Here is a 21,727-nt window from a genome sequence, read left to right as displayed (position 1 = left end):
ATTACTTGGAATGGATTAGAAAGCTTGGAAGTAGACTTGCAAATTTGGAAGTATTCTTGATTTTTATGAAACTATACTTATGGAATTTATGAAGAACACTTAGAACTTGAAGATGGAACTTGAGAGAGATCAATTAAGTGAATAAAATTGAAGAATGAAAGTGTTTGTAGGTATTTTTGGTCGTTGGTATATGGATTAGATATATAAAGGATATGTAATTTTGTTTTAATGTAAATAAGTCATGAATGATTACTAATATTTTTGTAATTTTATGATATATTTCATGCTAGTTGCCAAATTGTGGTTCCCACATGTGTTATGTGACTCACATGGGCAGCTAAGGGCTGATCATTGGAGTGTATATACCAATAGTACATACATCTAAAAGCTGTGTATTGTACGAGTACGAATACGGGTGCATACGAGTAGAATTGTTGATGAAACTGAACGAGGATGTAATTGTAAGCATTTTTGTTAAGTAGAAGTACTTTGATATGTGTCTTGAAGTCTTTCAAAAGTGTAAGAATACATATCAAAACACAACATGTATATACATTCTAATGGAGTCGTTAAGTCTTCGTTAGTCGTTACATGTAAGTGTTGTTTTGAAACCTTTAAGTTAACGATCTCAATTAATGTTGTTAAATGTGATGACCCGGAAATTTCTGACCAAATTTAAACTTAATCTTTGTATGATTAACATTTCCGACACGATAAGCAAAGTCTGTAAAACTGAATCTCAAAATTTTTGAACTACTTTTATATATTTAAATACCCTTCGGTTGTTTTCGACGATTCGCGAACAATTATATGTAAATAGATACATATATACTATAACTTGAAAAGGTAACAATGTATTAATTGTTTGATACCGTACATTAAACTTATTGGTTTAAATATCTATTTGAATATATATGATAAGTTGAAATATTTATTATTAAAATTTATTTATAAATAACTTCCAAAGTGTATTTAAAAAAAAACTGATTTATGTATATTAAAAAGATATATACATATATATATAATTTCAAGTTATTTAGTAAACGATAGTAACATTCGTTTATTGATTCGATTGATATTCAGATAAGTTAACTAAAGCATTTAAGATGAACCAGTAAAACACTAATTTGCTACAGTATTTTCAAATTGCTACAGTACCCAAAATGCTACAGTGTTTTCGAAAATTACTATTTTCTACAGTGAAATTGACTTTGCTGCAGTGAATTGCTACAGTGTTTTCATTCTTAGATCTCTACATCTTTCAAAGCTATACTTTGACTTCAAAACTATGCAAGATCCTTTAGCATTGTTTTTACCGAAAATAACCTTGCAATTCCTTTTCAAAGTATCCAGTATTATCAACCGTTCAACCAGTCAACGACGACCTTTCAGACTTGTAACTTTGGCATATATTTTTTTTATCGGGGAATCTTTCATGTTCCACCACATTAGCAGTAAATTTACCAACAACTTCATTGATCTTTGACCTTCCAAAAAAAAAATCCTTATACTCATTGAAACCGTATCATGTACTCATCCACATCTTGTAACGGCAATTGCCATACCAACTATCGGGAATTAGCAATCAGTATTTTGAAATCTTGTAGCACGTCTACGCCAACAGTTATATGTGTACATATAACGTCTACTTCCTGGACTTACATACTTCGAATATGAAGTTTCTGAAAAACACCCCAAACTGCGAAAATAGTATTCCGAAATTGGAACAATGCTGATGAAGCAGCAAAAACTGTAAACGACCTTAACAGTCAAAAGTTTGATGATAAAGAATGGTATGGTGGTAAACTTGAGAAAAAGAGAAGGTTTGGAACTGGAAAACGGATTGAGCAGACCATGAAGGAGGCTGTAGACAAATCACAAAGACTAAATCTACCTTCAAAGAATCCAAATGATTCAGTATCTGCTGAAGCCATTAACGAATATCTTGCTTCTGAATCTAAACCCTTGCGGACAATATTCTTCATCATCCTCTGATATTAGAAATTCTAAGATATCATCGTATCTTTCATTATAAATATCCTCCATATTTCTGGAGATAATTTCATAATCATTCTTATCGAAAATCAATTTTCTCTTTACGATATCTATGTTACACCATAAAAGAAACTATTTTAGTTTCTAAATTCTGAAACTTTCAAGTTTAAAATATAAATGTTTTGAAGTAATGTTGGGAATTGAAGCATGAGTTAATATAATATAATGACACTTGATCAACGTGATTATATTACAGTAAGTCATGCTGAGTTTCTAATGGAACGTGATAAAGGTTCACAGATTCCACCCTCATCATGAACCATGTTACATAACTCTTTCATTCTATATAATCTCTAAATATATCAAGAAAATATTTTCTTAATGATTCGGTCTTTTTTTAGGTATTCTGGTAATTTAACAAGTCAGATTGTGCTATTACCATTTCTTTCTTAGAACATTAGTTATGTTCATCTGAAACTTCATACCTACGAATTCTGGACCATTATCCGATTGACTTAAGGTCGGGAAGAGAAAACGAAAGCATGAAGCTCCGAAATATAATGGAGAATATAAAGCCCGATAACAACCCCGAAATTACAAACCGTGTATATCAATGCGTATAGCAATATAAAGACACGGGAGAATGAAAAACACTATAACCCCAAGGTAATAGTAGAAGAAAATAACATCCTATGGTGGCAGATGAAAAAGAAGAATGAAGGATACGATAGCCAGGAAAATATCAAGAATCAGAACTGGATTAAGCATTTTCACAATCTATTGGGATGTATGAAATAATAAAGAAGATTATAGGAGTGTTGAAAATAAATGAAACGGAAGAGGTCAATTTATAGCAAAATATCGGACGCAGCAATAGAGGCAGGTTACGCATTTAATCAAAGAAAATCCTAATTTCCACAAATTCTGAAAAATCAAATCTTATTTAAATTATGAAGATTTTCTATTTCTTAAAATCCGGAAATCAATCGTTACTACATCAAGAGATAAGACGCATCTCTATTCTCCATTTTACTTGATTACGATAACTTCTCTCTTACGCTTCGAGTAATTGGATTATTTTATCCATATTATTCAAACATAGATAAAACTCTATTATCAACTCATATTCGTCATTAAAACATTTTTATTGTTAGTCATGACGACCTCACTCAAATTTCGAGACGAAATTTCTTTAACGGGTAGGTACTGTGATGACCCGGAAATTTCTGACCAAATTTAAACTTAATCTTTGTATGATTAACATTTCCGACACGATAAGCAAAGTCTGTAAAACTGAATCTCAAAATTTTTGAACTACTTTTATATATTTAAATACCCTTCGGTTGTTTTCGACGATTCGCGAACAATTATATGTAAATAGATACATATATACTATAACTTGAAAAGGTAACAATGTATTAATTGTTTGATACCGTACATTAAACTTATTGGTTTAAATATCTATTTGAATATATATGATAAGTTGAAATATTTATTATTAAAATTTATTTATAAATAACTTCCAATGTGTATTTAAAAAAAAACTGATTTATGTATATTAAAAAGATATATACATATATATATAATTTCAAGTTATTTAGTAAACGATAGTAACATTCGTTTATTGATTCGATTGATATTCAGATAAGTTAACTAAAGCATTTAAGATGAACCAGTAAAACACTAATTTGCTACAGTATTTTCAAATTGCTACAGTACCCAAAATGCTATAGTGTTTTCGAAAATTACTATTTGCTACAGTGAAATTGAATTTGCTACAGTGAATTACTACAGTAAAAATTGACTTTGCTACAGTAACTTTGCTACAGTAAATACTATTTTAAAATGTACTTTAACAAATAGCGAGACGATGATTTATAGAAGTAAATGACCAAAACACTCAAATGTATAAGTTATATTTTGAGTGATATAATTTAGGGATAATTTAAGGCTATATTTTGACTAAGGTACGTGTCCCAAAATGTAATGTACAAGTTTTCTCAGCGTACGAAGGGACATTCGAAAAACTGGAACCGGGACATAAGTCGAGTGACGACGTACGACTTATCGAAGCAAAAATTACAAATCAACTATGCACGAGAATAAAATATAATATATAATTAATTAATTTAAATTATATATTATATATATTATAAAAATATGTCGACGAGCTAGTTGCCAAAACATTGTGAGCTGGAAAAGTTTCCCATGCGATCGCATGGGAATTACACTGCCCAGCCATGCGATCGTATGGCAGTGAAAATCAGGCCAGGTCTATAAAGCTCACAGTTTTGTTCGAATTTATTTATTTATTTTCTTCTCAAATCTCTCTGTCTCTCAATTATATTTATTATTATTATTTTTATTATTATTATTATTATTATTATTATTATTATTATTATTATTATTATTATTATTATTATTATTATTAATATTATTATTATTATTAAGATTAATATTATTATTAATCTTAATATTATTAGTAGTAATATTATTAATTAGTATTATACATAAAATACTACGACGAGGTCATGAGCATGTCACTTTCAAAATGGGTTTTTGAGCGGGATAGAGTTAAGAAAACTATGGGTTATAGCTATGGAGGTTATGGGTAATGTTCATGAGTATTGTTTACAAATCAAACCTAGTGTTTATCATCTCTGTTGCGTCTACGTACTTTTCTGCAATATTGAATCACAATATTGATACGTTGAGATCTACGGTTATTTGGTAATCCGTGTTTCGATCACATTTTGGTGAACGACTTTATATGCTGCTAAGGTGAGTTTCATATGATCCCTTTTACTCTCTACATTTTTGGGCTGAGAATACATGCAAATGCTTTATTAACTGATTTACAATATTTATATGTGTGAGTTTCATTGCTCCCTTTTTAATTGCTTTTGCAATCTATATTTTTGGGCTGAGTATACATGCACTTTATTTTAAAAGCAATGGATACAAGTACATACTAAATTCTACACTGAGTTTGAACCGAAAATCCCTTAGCTTTGGTAACTAGTAAATGCCGGTTATAAGAACTGGTGGGCGCGAGTAGTAGTATATGGATCCATAGGGCTTGATATCCCCGTCCGAGCTAGAGCACTAGCCTTTTAACAGATGTATACTATTTGAGAAGCGTACACGTTGGTTTGCGTGTATTTTTAAGATGATTATACAAAAGGTACAAATTATATATACATTAAGTTTAGTTACCAGGGTGCTCAATTTCGTAGAATATTTTGATAAATGTTTCTGGATTGAACAACTGAAATCTTGTGATCCACCTTTATATACAGATTATACGAAACATTAAAACTATGAACTCACCAACCTTTGTGTTGACACTTGTTAGCATGTTTATTCTCAGGTTTCCTAGAAGTCTTCCGCTGTTTGCTTAGATGTTAGACAAGCTATGTGCATGGAGTCTTACATGACATATTTTTCAAGGAAACGTTGCATTCACCAAATCATCACCATGTATCTTATTTTGACTGCATTGTCAACAGAAGTACTATTGTAAACTATTATTTATGGTGATTGTCTATATGTAGAAATCATCAGATGTCGATAACCTTTGATTTAAATATTCATTTATGGTGTGCCTTTTCAAAAGAATGCAATGTTTACAAAACGTATCATATAGAGGTCAAATACCTCGCAATGAAATCAATGAATGACGTGTTCGTCCATATGGATTTGGAGCGATCGTCACATTAACCCAATGTTTATTATATCAAATGAGATGTTAAATTATTATGTTATCATGATATTATGATGTATGAATATTTCTTAATATGATATATACATTAAAATATCGTTACAACGATAATCGTTACATATAAGTCTCGTTTCGTAATTCTTGAGTTAGTAGTCTTGTTTTTAGATATGTAGTTCATTGTTAACACACTTAATGATATATTTAAATATCATTTTATCATGTTAAATATAGTGTATCAATATCTTAATATGATACATATGTATTTAGTAGACGTTATCATAACGATAATCGTTATATATATCATTTCGAGTTTCTTAACTTAGTAATCTCATTTTTTATGTATATCACACATTGTTAATATACTTAGTGAGATACTTACTCATCATAATCTCATGTCAACTATATATATACATATATATGTCTATATATACCACAACATGTAGTTTTTACAAATTTGTAACGTTCGTGAATCGCCGGTCAACTTGGGTGATCAATTGTCTATATGAAACTTATTTCATTTAATCAAGTCTTAACAAGTTTGATTGCTTAACACGTTGGAAACATTTAGTCATGTAAATATAAATCTCAATTAATATATATAAACATAGAAAAGTTCGGGTCACTACAGTACCTACCCGTTAAATAAATTTCGTCCCGAAATTTTAAGCTGTTGAAGGTGTTGATGAATCTTCTGGAAATAGATGCGGGTATTTCTTCTTCATCTTAATGAATTCTATTTCATAATAAACCAAGTGTATTATTCAATTACATAATTGATCTTACATTTTCATTTTCGATGTACTCGAAACTTTCCAGAAAACATCATCTGTGCCTTGTAAGGTTCACAAAGATTCCACAAGCATCAACATCCTTCACCGAGAAATAAGAATAAATAATGAAGTATCGGTTATATTAGCGAAATACTCCGCAAAGATTATGTAATCTTTAATGTTTTAGAGATTAATCATTTCTAAGTCAAGCCGAAAATCAAATGAGCTTAATATGATATTAACTCATTAAATCTGTATTAGATCTGAAGAAAATATACATACATATATTTTCATAAAGACGGTAATAAAAAATTCTTTTGTACAAAGTATTAATTGTGAAAACTCTAATGGGTAGGTACTACTCGAGAAATATTTAAGTTCACAATTAATATGTTACACTATACATTCTTCAATTTTGATTCAAAAATCATTAACTATACTCACTATCTTTACAATGATACACAATCATTTCATACAAATTCAATTACATATTCTGATATTGACGGATCAGAATCCAAGTCATAACTCTGAACTAGTGACATCATTCTTAGATCTCTACATCTTTCAAAGCTATACTTTGACTTTAAATCTGTGCAAGATCCATTAGCATTATTTTTACCGAAAATAACCTTGCAATTCCTTTTCAAAAGTATCCAATATTATCAACCGTTCAACCAGTCAACGACAACCTTTCAGACTTGTAACTTTGGCATATACTTTTTTGTTACCGGGGAACCTTTCATGTCCCACTACATTAGCAGTAAATTTACCAACAACTTCATTTATCCTTGACCTTTCAAAAAATCATTAAACTCATTGAAACCCTATCATATACTCATCCACATCTTGTAACAATAATAGCGATACCAACTACCGAGAATTAGCAATCAGTATTTTGAATCTCGCAGCAATTCTACACCAATAGTTATATATATACATATAATGTCTATCTCCTAGACTTACTTACTTCGAATGTGAAGTTTCTGAAAAACACCCCAAACTGTGAAACTAGTCCTCCGAATTTTGGAAAAATGCTGATGAAGCAGCAAAAACTATAAACTACCTTAACAGTCAAAAGTTGGATGATAAAGAGTAGTGTGTTGGAAAAACACAGAAAAAGAGAAGGTTTGGAACTGGAAAACGGATTGAGCAAACTATGAAGAAGGCTGTGGGTAAATCACAAAGACTAAACGTGCCTTCAAAGAATCCAAATGATTCAGTGTCTGCCGAAGTCATTAACGAATACCTTGCTCCTGACTCTAAACCTTTACGAACAAATCTTCTTCATCATCCTTCAATATTAGAAATTCTAAGATATCATCGTATCTTTCATTATAAATATCTTCGATATTTCTGAAGATATTTTCACAACTATTCTTATCTGAAATCATTCATCTCTTCGCGCTATCTGTATTACATCATAAAAGAAACTATTTTAGTTTCTAAATTCTGAAAATTTCTAAAAATGGATGTTTTTGAAGTAGTGTTGGGAACTGAAGCATGAGTTAGTATAATATAATGACACTTGATCAACGTGATTATATTACAGTAAGTTATGCTAAGTTTTTAATGGAACGTGATAAAGGTTCACAGATCATACCCTCATCATGAACCATGTTACATAACTCTTTCATTCTATTTAACCTCTAAACATATCAAGAAAATATTTTTCTTGATGATTTGGTCTTTTTCGAGGTATTCTGGTAATTTGACAAGTCAGATTGTGCCATTACCGTTTCTTTCTTAGAACATTAATTATGTTCATTCCGAAATTCATACCTACGAATTCTGGACCATTATTCGCTTGACTTGAAGTCGGGAAGGAAAAATAAAAGCATGAAGCTCCGAAATATAATAGAGAATAAAAAGCCCGATAAAAACCCTGAAATTATAAACCATGTATATCAATGCGTATAGCAATATAAAGACACAGGAGAATGAAAAACACTATAACCCCAAGGTAATAGTAGAAGAAAATAACCTCCTCTGGTGGCAGATGAAAAAGAAGAATGAAGGATACAATAGCCAAGAAAATATCAAGAATCAGAACTAGATTAAGCATTTTCAAAATCTATTAGGAAGTATGAAATAAGGAAGAAGCTTATAGGAGTGGTGAAAATAAATGAAACGGAAGAGGTCAATTTATAGTAAAATATCAGACATAGGAATCGAGGCAGATTACTCATTTAATTAAAGAAGATCTTAATCTCCTTAATTTCTGAAGAATCAAATCTTATTTAGAATATGAAGATTTCATATTCCTTAAATTCCGAAAATCAATTGTTACTACGTCTAAAATTAAGACGAATCTCTATTCCTTCATTTCACTCTTTTAAGATAATTTCACTCATGCGCTTCGAGTAATTGGATTGTTTTATCCATAATATTCAACGGTGATAAAACTCTAATTATCAACTCATATTCGTCATGAAAACATTTTTATTATTAGCCATGACGACCTCACTCAAATTTTATTTCTTTAACGGGTAGGTACTGTGACGACCCGGAAATTTCTGACCAAATTTAAACTTTATCTTTAAATGATTTAATATTTTCGACACGATAAGCAAAGTCTGTAATGTTGAGTCTCAAAGTTTTGGAACTATATTCATGTAATCAATTATTCTTTGACTGTTCTCGAAGATTCACGAATAATATATATAACTTAATGTATATATATATATATATATATAATTTCAAGTTATTTAGTAAACCATAGTAACATTCGATTATTGATTCGATTGATATTTAAATAAGTTAACTAAAACGTTTAAGATGAACCAGTAAAACACTAATTTGCTACAGTATATTCGAATTGCTACAGTACCCAAAAAGCTACAGTGTTTTCAAAAATCACTATTTGCTACAGTAAAAAAACTTTGCTACAGTAAAACACTATTTTAAAATGAAAATGTATATACTACGAGACAATGATTTATAGAAGTAAATGACCAAAACACTCGAAAGTTTAAGATATACTTTGAGTGGTACATTTTATGGATAATTTAAGGCTATATTTTGACAAAGGTACGTGTCACGAAACGTAAAGTATTAGTTTTCTAAGCGTACCAAAATGCGTTCGAGAAACCGGAACCAGGACATAAGTCGAGTGACAAAGTACGACTTATCGGAACAAAAATTACAAGTCCACTATGCACGTGAATTTAATATAATATATAATTAATTATATAAATTAATTATATTATATTTATAATTAAATAATATGTCGACAAACAACGAGACAAAAATTTGTGAGCTGGATCCTCTAGCCATGCGATCGCATGGCCAAGGAGGCTAAACCCCATGCGATCGCATGGGGTACTGTTGTAGGCCACATCCTATAAAAGCATCGAATTTCGGTTCAGTGTTACACCATCATTACTCCGTATATTATTTATTTTATTTAATTTATTATTATTATTATTATTATTATTATTATTATTATTATTATTAAGATTAATATTATTATTAATCCTATTATTATTAGTAGTATTAGTACATAAAATACTACGACGAGGCCAAGAGCGGGTCACTTTTGAAATGGGTTTTCGAGCGGGATAGAGCTAAGGAAATTATGGATTATTGCCAAGGAGGTTATGGGTAATGTTCGGGGGTATATTTGTGAGTCAAACCTAGTGTTTATCATCTTCGTTACGTCTACATACTTTCCTGCAATATGAAATCACAATATTGATACGTAAGCATTCATATCTTATCTTTTATATATTAATTGTGTATCCATGTCTAGTGCTCGAGTATATATGTTTAGGCATGTGAGTATGCTAAATTTCATCGTTAAACAGTTTATAATGAATCACGAATTAAATACATATATTACTAGTAAAAGGTATATGATATACATGTTTTTGGAAAGCTGATGAAAAATCAATAACTTTTCATTTAGATATCGAATAAGTTCGATGAACGGATTAAAAGATATGATCAACTGAATTATGATTGACGTTAATTGAAATTGCTTTTGAATCTGCAATTAAGATTTAAAACAACTTGTTTACAAGATTGATAAAATGGATTTTTAAAAATTACCAGCCGAGTAAATGAATCGTTATATAAGGTACGTCTCGTTTGTTGAACTATTGTCAAAATTGACCTTTTGAAACAACATTGGATAACTTTTGTATGTCGATATCGAGCATTAGGATTGTGATACACTATGACCTGACCTAGCTTGATAGACATTTATTGACCAACATATGTTCTCTAGGTTGAGATCTATGATTATTTAATATTCCGAGTTTCGGTTACATTACGATGAACAACTTTATGTGCTGCTAAGGTGAGTTTCATTGCTCCCTTTTTAATTGCTTTTGCAATCTATATTTTTGGGCTGAGAATACATGCACTTTATTTTAAACGCAATGGATACAAGTACATACTAAATTCTACAGTGAGTTTGAACCGAAAATCCCTTAGCTTTGGTAACTGTTAACTGCCAGTTATAAGAACTGGTAGGCGCGAGTAGTAGTATATGGATCCATAGGGCTTGACATCCCCGTCTGTTCCAGGTATAGAAACCCTAGCCTGAACTATAAAACAGACGTATACTATTTGAGTTTAGTACACGTTGGTTTGCGTGTATTGTACATGTTGGTTGCATGTATGTTAAAACAGGGGTACTTATTATAACGTTAAAGTTTAGCTACCAGGGTGCTCAATCTTGTAGAATATTTTGATAAACGTTTCTGGATGAAACAACTAAAATTTTGTGATCCACTTTTATATACAGATTATGCAAAATACTAAAACTATGAACTTACCAACCTTTGTGTTGACACTTGTTAACATGTTTATTCTCAGGTTCCCTAGAAGTCTTCCGCTGTTTGCTTATATGTTAGACAAGCTATGTGCATGGAGTCTTACAAGGCATATTTTTCAAGGAAACGTTGCATTCACCAAATCATCACCATGTATCTTATTTTGACTGCATTGTCAACAGAAGTACTATTGTAAACTATTATTTACGGTGATTGTCTATATGTAGAAATCATCAGATGTCAAAAACCTTTGATTTAAATTTTCATTTATGGTGTGCCTTTTCAAAAGAATGCAATGTTTACAAAACGTATCATATAGAGGTCAAATACCTCGCAATAAAATCGATGAATGACGTGTTCGTCCATATGGATTTGGAGCGATCGTCACAGATACTATTCTTAATTATACCGTGTCTTTATATTGCTATTCGTATTAATATCCACGGTTTGTAATTTCGGTGTTGTCATTGGGCTTTATATTTTCTCTTATATTTTGGATCTCTTTGCCTTTTTATTATCCTCTCGACCTCTAGTAAAGCGAGCAACGGTCCAGAATTCATAGATATGAATTTCGAAATGAACATAGTTAATGTTCTATGAAAGAAATGGTAATAGCACGATCTTGATTCGTCAAATTACCAGAATATCCGGGAAAGATAGAATTATCAAGAAAATATGTTCTTGATATGTTTATATATCAGATAAAATGTAAGAGTCATGTAATATGGCACATGATGACGTTATAATCTGTGAATCATCATGTCCCATTTAGAAACTCAGCATAACTTACTGTAATATAATCACGTTGATCAAATGTCATTATATTATACTAACTCATGCATCAGTTCCCAACATTACTTCAATAACATTCATATTTTAAGCTCGAAAGTTTATAGAATATAGAAACTAACAGTTTCTATATGATGTAACACTGATAGCATGAAGAGATAACTAATATCAGACGAGAATATTTATGAAGATATCTTCAGAAATATTGAGGATATTTATAATGAAAGATACGATGATATCCTGGAATTTCTAATATCGAAGGATGATAGAGAAGATTTATCCGTAAGGGTTTAGATTCAGAAGCAAGGCGTTCGCTAAAGATTTCATCAGATACAGAATCATCATGATTCTTTATGTACAAGTTTAGTCCTTGTGATTTGTTCAGAGTCTCCTTCATGGTTTGCTCAATCCATTTTTCAGTATTAAATTTTCTATCGAGCGTTCCCAACACTCCCTTCTTTATCATCAAACTTTTGGCCGTTTAGACCATCTACAATTTTGCTGTTTCCTCTGCATTTAATGCTACCATATATGACTCATCGGTTATCAATCCGAGGTGGTTTCAAGAAAATTATGTTTTTAGATGATTAAACGCTGATGGTAATATGGTGGAATATAAAAGGTTCCCCTGTAACAATAAAAGAGCGCGTATATATATCAAGGTTATAATAAGGTTTCTTCGAATGAAAAGTCGAAATTGATTTGTTGGAGCTGTGACAAAATTGGCTAATCTGTAAAGGGATTGCAAAGTTATTTTCGGCAATAACTACGCCAAAGGAGCTAGCTCAGATACGTTTTAAACGCTTACTCAAGTTCCGAGTGTTTTCAGGTGCATAACTATATGCATCAATCTTTTCTTCCGTAGATGATGTGCGGTTGGTTTATCCTCTCTATTGAGGTGTTTTTAAGAATCATGAAAGGTTTGAACGCAGATTATAATCGTCAAAATACAAATGAGGTTTAAGATGAAATCAAGTGGCAAACTTGAAGAATTGTTTAGTTTCATATGTTATAAACAATATTTTAATTCATTTTAATTTGTCTAATGTTGGTAGTCCAAAGTTGATAGTCCACAGTTAACAGTTCAATAATTCATATATAGCATAATATATAATATTCGAATTAATTAATACGTATCGTGACCCTTGTACATGTCTCAGACTTGATCACAACTCAAAATATATATAGTATTATAGAATCAACCTCACCCATGTATAGAGAACTCGATCATTACTGCATATAGAGTGTCTATGATTATTACAAATAATATATATATATATATATATATATATATATATATATATATATATATATATATATATATATATATATATATATATATATATATGATATGTCCAAACCTTGTATACGTGTCCCGATATTTAAAGTGCGTAAAATAAATACAGAAATTAAATGACGATAAATAAAGTGCGTAAAGTAAATAACAGAAATTAAATGACGATAAATAAAATTGCGAGAATGTAAATTGCGATAATTAAATTGTGATAAATAAAATGTAATCAGTTAGTTAGGAACAATTAGCTAAGAACAGTTAGCGTGGATTCTTAACAAAATTCCTCATAGTTAATTTGTTTGTTTCTAACAAATTTTATTTTGTCAAATGTTTTCTTCATTATGCCACTTGTTGGATTCTGATAAATCAAAGTCCAAATATGAAATTTGATGAATATGGTTATTCTGTGGTGAACGAATTTGTATATTGGTGGATGTAAGTAGGATAGTAAATGACTTGTTGAATCGAATTTGAAGAATGTACAGTGTAACTTATTAATGTGAAATCTAAATATTCCTCGGGTATTACCTACCCGTTAAAATATTTTCACCATTAACAGTTTGTACAAAAGAATTTTTAATTACAATCTTTATGAAAACATGTATACATATATATTTTTTTCAGATGTAATCATGGATCTAATGAGTTAATATGATATTAAACTCATATGATTTCCGGTTCGAGCTAGAATAAGTAATCTCTAAAACTATTAGGAACCACATATTCTTCGCAGATTATTAATGAAGTTATGGATCAATACTTCATATTTAATTATTAGGAACTACATATTCTTCACAGAATATTAATGAAGTTATGGATCAATACTTCATCGTTAATCATTGCTGGTACTCCTTGGTATCTATGGTGCGTATGATGTTGATGTTCGAGATATAGATTGTGATATTGAGGCTTGAGATGCCAATGTTGATGTTGGTGGTAGTGATGGTACTGTTGATGTTGATGATGGTGATACTGTTTATGCTGCTGGTGCTGCTGCTGGTGTTTTTAACCTTCGCACCATATTCTCTAAAGCCACTACCCGAGCGCGAAGCTCGTTGACTTCTTGTATTACACCGGGGTGACTGTCGGTTCGGACGAGTGGATAAATAAGATCTAGAATTTGGTATAGTATATGATCGTGATGAGATACTCGGGAAATGAGATAGAAAATGGTGTTTTGCACAGGTTCGCTGGTAAGTGCTTCAGGTTCTTCACTCAGAGGTGAATTCGGTTGGTGAAAGGGATCACCTTCTTCTTGCCTCGAATGATTAAGTATGCTACGAACCCATCCCCAATTCATCCAGAATTGGTGATGACTAATTGGTTGATCCATTCCGGTTACACTGTCTTCGGAGCTTAAATCCATATCGGAATAGTTGTCGGAATCTAAGGAATTTGAACTAGTTGCAAGTTCCGTCTTGTACGGTTAAATAAAGGATTTTCGATATGAAATGATTTTTGGGTATCGGATGATATTCTAATTGCATAGAATACCTAAATATAGTACAGAAGATCCCGTATATTACGGAGGGAATTAAGGAAACGTGTCAGATAAAGTCTACAGTAACAGATACGCTAAGATATGGATTTATCTATACACTGTCTATGCAACAGAGGCAGTAAGACATGTCTAGACTAAGAATGATAAGCAGGTAATTTCCTAAGGATGATAAGCAGATGATTTCTGACTAGAAATGATAAGCAAAACTTTTGACATGCAGACACGGTCGAAGTCCAGACTCACTAATGCATCTAAACAACTATCAGTTAGACATACTAATACAAGACCTGGTTCACTAAGACCACCGCTCTGATACCACCTATAATGACCCGTCATAATCCATCCAGATGAAGTCCATATTGATTACAAATGATTCACAATAGTTGATTACATCGCGAGGTACTTGACCTCTATATGATACATTTTACAAACGTTGCATTCTTTTTTAAAAGACAAATTTTCATTACATCAACAGTTAACAGCATGCATACCATTTTATAATATATCCAGCTATAATTGACTTAATAATAATCTTGATGAACTCAACGACTCGAATGCAACGTCTTTTGAAATATGTCATGAATGACTCCAAGTAATATTTCTAATACGAGCAAATGCACAGCGGAAGATTTCTTTCATACCTGAGAATAAACATGCTTTAAAGTGTCAACCAAAAGGTTGGTGAGTTCATTAGTTTATCATAAATAATCATTTCATAATCTTAATAGACCACAAGATTTCATTTCCACTCTTAACAAATATAATCTCATATCAGGCATTTCGCACGGCATAGAGATAAAAATCATTTATATGGATTGAACACCTGGTAACCGACGATAACTTAATGCATAGAATATCTCTAAAACAGAACCTCTCATCTGTATAATAATCTCGAAGTACTAAAGCATTCGTACCCCGAATGGGACTTGTCAAGGTCCATAGATTTATCTTTAGGATTCGCGTCAATCAGGGGCCATTTCCCTAAATTCTTAGGTTACCAGACTTGAAGGGCGATATTTGGTTTAATAATCCAACCATAGAATGTAGTTTTAAGTATTGTGTCTATTTCGTAAAACATTTATAAACGCAGCGCATGTATTCTCAGTCCCAAAAATATAAATTGCAAAAGCATTTAAAAAGGGAGCAAATGAAACTCACAATACTGTATTTTGTAGTAAAAATATATATGACGACATTGAACAATGCAGGGTAGGCCTCGGATTCACGAACCTATATCATTTGTATATTTATTAACACATATAATCGTTATAGAACAAATTGATATATTCTATCTTAATTTATATATTTAATTTGTGTATATATCTAAATGATTAATATTTATATAGTTATATTAATATCTATATGTGATTAATATTATATCAAAAATACCTAATTTGTTATATATGAATATTTATATAAAAATGTTAATGTGATTAATACCTACTTATATGTAATATTACTAAAAGTATAGTTAATGTACAAAATGTTTATTTGGTAACATAATATTGATAGTAGTAATAAAAGTTGTGTTTGATTATAATAACTATACTACTAATAATAATAACTATAAAAATAATGATTTTACAAATAATAATAATACTAATATTTATTTTAATATCTATAATGATAATAATACTACTAATAATAATACTAGTACTTTTGATAATAATAAAAATAATAATGATAATAATAATAATAATAATAATAATAATAATAATAATAATAATAATAATAATAATAATAATAATAATAATAATAATAATAATAATAACAATAATAATAATAATAATAATAATAATAATAATAAAAATAAAATTTATAATAGTAACTACCTCCAAAAGGAAAGGCTTAATAAAAAAATCATCACCAAGACTCGAACCCGCGACCTCTTTTTCCCCGAACCCTCGCCTAAACCATAGCTCTGCCTGCTGCTTATCTGATCCCTTCTACACCTTGAATGTATTTAACCCTTATCAGCCCATCCGCAAACTTAGTTGGGTATCGGCCCAACAGTTTAAATACACGGCCCAACTCCTCATTTCTGGCCCAACAGCGATTTTTATTTATAAAAACCAAATATTAGTGTCGTGGCCTAGGTTCGAACTTAGGACCTCTCATTCACCTGCCAACACTCTAAACCCTTCCTCCATTTCTCTTTTTCTGTATACATACGAATTCAATATATATTTAACTCGTAAATCTTGCTGTTTTATTTCTTCATTATTGAAACAATACCCAGAATTAATTCATCATCATCAATTTTATTACCTTCTCTATTTTCATGATCGTATATATACCGTATCAATGATCATCATCATAACAATATAATCATTTAGCTCGACATCATCATCTAACCCAATACTATTCATCATCCTCTTCATCTTGTATTATTTTCGAATCGTTATATCACCATGATCATTCGTAACCATCACAACATCGTTCTTCATCATTCGTAATGATTCTCAATCTCATACGTTCCCATCATCAGTTGTTTATATTCCTCATTCTACATCGTCACGTACCCATCGTACCTTTTCACAGAATCATACCATCGTCACCATTATCGTTGTATTTATAGTAACAGAAACATAACCTAACGGCTGCAGAGGTATTCGCTCAAAGTAGGCAGCAGCAGTTTTTAATTGTTACGGTCTTGGGTATTCGCGATAAGAAAAAAAATATATAATAAATGTGCAGGTGGGTTTCCAACGAAGGTGATGAAGTGATAGTGGTCCGGTGGTGGTTATAGGTTTTTAAGGTGATGAGTGATTGTTTGTTGTTGGTCCAACATAAACGAAAACAGTGGGTTAGGAGGTGGTGATGTAGTGGCGGTTTGAGAGTGGTGTTCGAAGGTGGCTCGATGGTGGTTGTAGTCGAGTGTTTATGCAGAACAGGAGCGTAACCGTATTGAGTTTCAAGAGTGATGAAGGCGTTTGAAAAGGTGGAGAAGGTGATGGTTGTGCTACGGTGGTAGGGTGACGGGTTGATGAAAATGGTGGCGGGTTTGGTGTTGTTAAACTTCTAACATGAAACGAGTTTATATATTAACATGTTCCATGGTTTTTGTGGTTCGTAGTTGTAGAGTAAAACGAAAATAGGAACAGTACATACGATTATGGTAGCAAAAATAACGAAGGTGGGTTGGTGGGAGATGGCTTGAGATTGGTGTGGTTCGAATCAATAACGGAAATAGGAGTCGGTGATTATTAGAGATAAATATATATCTATTATAGATAGAGATATAGTGTGTAATATCATACAAAAATAAGATTTTTAGTTTCTCTTTTTATGTAATCTGTTGGACCACATTCTCGTGCATATGAATCTATATATTCTGATTAATGACAAAACAACTATTATGTGGTGAATTCTCTCTAATCTTATAGTGATAGAAACATGTGCAGAAAGAAGAAAAAAATAATAATAAAGGGAGATGATGATTGAATAAGAGTGATTAAGGTGGGATTCTTGGTGCATGTATATATATCAAATTAGTATTCAAGGAAACAAAAATAGTGTGTATAAGCGTGTTTTGTCTGGTGAAGAAAAAGAAAATAGGTGGGGTGATGTTAGGCAAGTGGAGTACTATATATGATTATATATATACAAAAAAAATTAACCAATAATTTATAGTAGGTACATGATTTCAACATTATAACGTGTCAAAACAGTTAAAACCATCAATCCTTTGTTTTCTAACCATCAATCCTTTGTTTTCTTTCTACCGACACTTTCCACGGATAGTGTATCGGGCGAAATCAGTGGCGGATAAAAGTGTTCAGAAAAATACCATATTTTTAAATTAACTATATTTATTTATTTTGGTCATTATGGTATAAAATTCGATAATTAATTTATTAAATAAAAATTACATCAACTGTCCCTCTCATTTATGGGTAAAATATAAAAAATGTTAAAACTTAACAAATAGTTCCTAAATATATTTTTAATAAGTCTAAAATTTATAGAGCTCATTTTCGTATCACCGTTTATTTTAAAATTACATAAGTTTGAATTTAACTTATTTAATACCAATCGAAACATCAAACGAGTATTACAATCATTTAATATTTATTATTATTATTTTTTTAATATAATTTATTTATATATAAAGATATATTTTAAATAATAATTATTATAATATCCTATTTTTATTTTATTAATTTTTAATAACAACAACATATAATACTTCAAATTATATTTCGAATTATTATTTATATATACATACACACATATCTATTTACAATTAATTGTTCGTGAATCGTCGAGAGCAGTCGAAGGGTAATTGCATATATGAAAACAGTTCAAAATTTTTGAGACTTAACTTAACAGACTTTGCTTATCGTGTCTAAATCATATAAAGATTAAGTTTAAATTTAGTCGGAAATTCCAGGGTCATCACACCAGTAGCATCGAGTGTGAACCACGAGCCGGTAGCACTATAAAAATAGATGTGAACCACGAGCCGGTAGCATCGAGTGTGAACCACGAGCCGGTAACACTATAAAAATATATGTGAAACACGAGCCGATAGCATCGAGTGTGAACCACGAGCCGGTAGCACTATAAAACGAGGCGTGAACCACGAGCCGGTAGCGTCGAAGTGTGAACCACGAGCCGGTAGCACTATAAAAGAGTATGACTCAAATACGTATGGTGTGAACCACGAGCCGGTAGCACCATACCATATTGTGTTTGTGATTGTTTAGCATGTTAAATATTGTATACGTATAATGTTGTATTGTCGTGATGTAGCTAACCCTCCGGGGGTAGCTTATTGGCATTTGTTCACATTGTCGTTGGTGAACTTACTCATTGTTGATGTTGTTAGCTTGTTGCTTAGTGATCGTACGGTATGCTTAGATTAGCTTGCCTTTATGCTTGGATGCTTCGGTATGCGGTATTTGTTTATTTATGTGGCGTGTCCATTTTATGCATATATATGTATGTAGTATATTCTCACTCACTAAACGTTAGCTTACCCTCTCGTTGTTGACATTTTAAAAGATTGCATGGACGCGGCGGCTCGGGTAAGTGCGGGGACTAGTGGACTTGCGTAGTTGCTTTAGAGGCATGCTTTTGGATTCGATTAGGATTGGGTAGCGTATCCCCAATCGCCATGCTCGGCTTTATTTTGTATTAAAAATCATGTGGTTGAAAACTTGTATTTTGTACGAAAGTCGTAAAACGGCCGATGTGGGCCCGGTCTTGTAAAACTTATTTTATGAATGGAACATGTTAGTTTTTCATATATGAATATGTTGTGAAAAGCGTTTTGTCTAAATACGTCGGGAAGTGGTCAAACATTTTCATGTTTTTGACTTTTTGGGACAGCAGCCTGTCCAGGCCTTTTTGCGCGCTGCGCAGAAGGTTGGCGCGCCGCGCCAATAGCTGTGCAACAAAAATATTTTTTTTTTTGTGATACTTTAAGCGGGTTCGAACGTGGTTTGGTTTGGGTTGTTACATGAAGGTTGATGGAGTGGTTGTCAAGCCAATCATTAAGACTCGGAAAAGTAAATTGGTAGTTAGGTAGTTTGTTTGGGTGTTTTTGGTTTGTTTTTTAGAGTTTTATTTCGTGTTGGTGTCATATTGGTCTGTGTAGTGACGCTTATTCTTGTTTATGTTCTGGTATTGTTGCTTTGTTTAGGTTCCTCAAGGCTCGGGTTTAGTTAGTTTTTGCTCATTGTTTAGTGATTAGAGTTTGTTTGTTGCTTCCGAGCCTTGTAGTGGTTTTTGGTTTCGATTGTAACTTTGTTCGTTCTTTTCATCTTCTGATGAAAAGATTCGTTTTAATGTTATCGTTATTTTTGACAAAAAAAGAAAAAAAGATTTACTTCATTGTATGTATCGTTGTTTGCCCCACGACATTCACCATGAAGCATAGCAGAACGGTGCCACAAAGGGCCGTCGTAATTGTTGTAACACAACGATTACCATTGTTGTCTGGAATAAGATGTAGTCTTACGGACTTTTCCTTTATAGGTGACTCACAAGGACCAGAAAAGTTGCATTCGAGATGCATTTATGAAGCCACTTCACGATGCCTCAAACCTACATTACGCATAACATCCACAAAAATGGTGTGAAACACCATCATAGCCTTTTTCAAAATCGATTTTTACTAGTTTGTTAGACTGTTTAGTCGAGAACCATAGCTCATTTATCAGCATCACCCATTTAAAAGAAATCTAGAAGGTACACAAACATTAACATTTCGATTCTCACTAACCAACATAGACACAACCGATCGTAGCCTATTAGCAGTTGTTTTTGCCCTAATTTTATATGGGGCATTTATCAAACTAATTGGCCTCATTTGATCTATCTTATTTATAACGATAATCGAAGAGTCGAAACCTTTAAGGAAATTAGCGTTTCCATGAAATTGAGTCATCATAAGCTCGACTTCCGATTTGAAGAACCACAAACACTTCTTATATAACATCATATAATAACCATCTGGTGTCGAGGCTTCGTAACCAACGCATGATCCAATTACCATTAAACTTCATTGTCCTCAAATATTTTTTCAAGATTTTGCGCCACCCGTGTTGTCGATTTATGAAGACCAATTCTTGGCCAATCCATAACCCCATTGTATCCATAAACAACACTAAAAATATAGTTGAAAAAGTTTAGAATATATGATTTTACGGTGTCTGATCCTCCAACGGATCATATAACCTAGGGTTTCATTCTCCCATTCTGGTTCTTCTTGGTTTACCTATAGATCTTGTGCTCTATGAGCATCGTCATTAGCTTGAGATGTTTGTGCACTTTAGGTTCCAATTCATATTGAGAATTTTGAGATTGTTGTGAGCTCATTGCCTTCAGCTTTAAGTACTCTTGAGTTCAAATTATCGATGAACTCGTTCGAAAAGC

Source organism: Rutidosis leptorrhynchoides, chromosome 4 (assembly GCF_046630445.1).
Source record: "Rutidosis leptorrhynchoides isolate AG116_Rl617_1_P2 chromosome 4, CSIRO_AGI_Rlap_v1, whole genome shotgun sequence".
Lineage (NCBI taxonomy): Eukaryota > Viridiplantae > Streptophyta > Magnoliopsida > Asterales > Asteraceae > Rutidosis > Rutidosis leptorrhynchoides.
The sequence above is the reverse complement of the archived record's forward strand: the minus strand, read 5'-3'. Positions refer to the sequence as shown.